The sequence below is a fragment of the Propithecus coquereli genome, unplaced genomic scaffold, assembly GCF_000956105.1.
Source record: "Propithecus coquereli isolate 6110/MARCELLA unplaced genomic scaffold, Pcoq_1.0 Scaffold72, whole genome shotgun sequence".
In the NCBI taxonomy this organism is placed as follows: domain Eukaryota; kingdom Metazoa; phylum Chordata; class Mammalia; order Primates; family Indriidae; genus Propithecus; species Propithecus coquereli.
Window position 1 is genome coordinate 898,750 of NW_012153285.1, and position 1,941 is coordinate 900,690.

At 31.9% G+C, this 1,941-nt stretch overlaps 1 pseudogene; it reads left to right on the plus strand.

The window, feature by feature from the left end:
- LOC105824175 overlaps window positions 1-1,941 on the plus strand; it is a 49,362-nt pseudogene that overhangs the window by 19,832 nt on the left and 27,589 nt on the right.

Below are 1,941 nucleotides of genomic sequence, written 5' to 3' on the forward strand. Positions count from 1 at the left end.
TGGATTTCAAGTGACCAAATGAACTCATGAGGTAATTTGTCTTAGCAAATATGTATTTCTTGCACTGTACTCACATAAAGAAACTAGAGATTATTAGAGATATGTTTGTTTCTATATCTGAGCCAGCAAATGCATAAATAAACCTAGAAAATTTTGTTATACTAGAAAAAAAGCTGGCAAGACTATTGGAGTCACTTCCAAAAGACTCAGGGACCAACTTAAAAAGGGTTTCACTGGCCAAAGATGGTATAATTTGAGCTTTAGCACGAAAATAACTTGAGACAGATTGAAATATATAAAATATACTTAAATCCAGGAGTCTATAATAAAATTTTATAAAAATCTCTAGTTGTGACTTATGTAGGATACTAAGGAAAGATCTCTTAAAACTGATAAATAAAAGGCATGAATCAAGCATTTATTTAGCCTCTAATGAATGAACTCTGTATCAAGATAACAAACAATTGATGAGGTGAGGTTTGACTTTATATAGAAGAATTTCAGCTAATAAATGAGGAAAGAATTATAGAAATTAGAATACCAATATTTTGCAATCCTGTGAAATAATCCATCTAGTCACTGAAATATTATTGGCTGTTAATAGAGAGAGAGACAATTAGATATAAATCTCTTGAAAAAAGTGTACACAAGTATGATGTAGTTTTGCCAAGAATTTGAAACTGAATCTAAGAATCTAGTTCTGACTACCAGGTTAGAAGAAAGACAGGGGCAAAGGGACATGTTAAATAATTTCATGGGGTTGAAATCAACACAGTCTGGAATGTGGGAAACTGTAGAAAAAATGGCCTACTTTCTTTAACACATAACTTACAAGGAAAATTGGGGAAATTAAAAGACACTTCAGAATCATTTCAACCAATTGCAATGCATGGACTTTATTTTATTTCTGATCTGAATAAGCTGGAAAAGAATAATGGGAGAATTAGGAAAATGTGAAATATGTTAACTATACTAATACACCTGGTGATATTAAAATCTTATTAATTTGTGTGTAATTATACTTTAAAAAGAGAGTTATTACCTTAAATATATACACACTGTGCTAACTAGCTACCAATATTTCCTTCAGTGATCTTTGCCTCCCAGTATTCACACTCTTGGGTAGTCCCCTACCACGTTGCGTTATGGTTGGTAAAACAGAAGTGATGTGTGACTTCTGAGGTCATGTCATAAAAAGTATTGCAGTTTCTATTTTGACTTGCAACATTTTTATGGAGGAAGCCAGATAGTGTACCATGAATATATTCAATCAGCCCAATAAAAAGCCCCACAGAGGAAAGAATTGAGAACCTTGGCCAAAACCCAGCACCAAATTGTCATCTATGTGAGTGAGCCAATTTAGAGGTACAGGGAGAACAAATAGCCATCAGGTGTTAATTGTTGAAATTGGGTAATTCATTGTGCCATTTTCTCTACTTTTGAATATATTTCAAAATTTTCATAATAAAATCACTAAAGACTCTACTGACCCAAAGTCCCAAGGGCATGAATTTTTTCAATAGTGAGCATAGATTGCACTAAACTATTTACAATATAATTTATACTCTATATAGTAAATAAATTATTTACAAATTCTGAAATGTAAGCAGGAACTATAGTTGGAAGCTTTGGTTGAGGAGTATATTTCTTAGGGACAACAAGGCTTATGCCTAAGCTGTCAGCAACCATTCTGAGAAATACTACCTAGACTAATACCAAAGAAAAAAAATTATGGAGCTAATGGTTTACTTATCATTATTCTCAAATCATTTAAAATGATGAACCTGGAAAGTATATTACCTCACTACCTCTAAGGTAAAAATCACAGAAATTTATCAATTAATTAATTTATCAAAAGCCTCAGAGGTAATCTAGTGTATAGGTCCTTTTCTACTATTAAATCCTTTTTTTTTTTTGACATCTCCACATAGAAATTTTGGA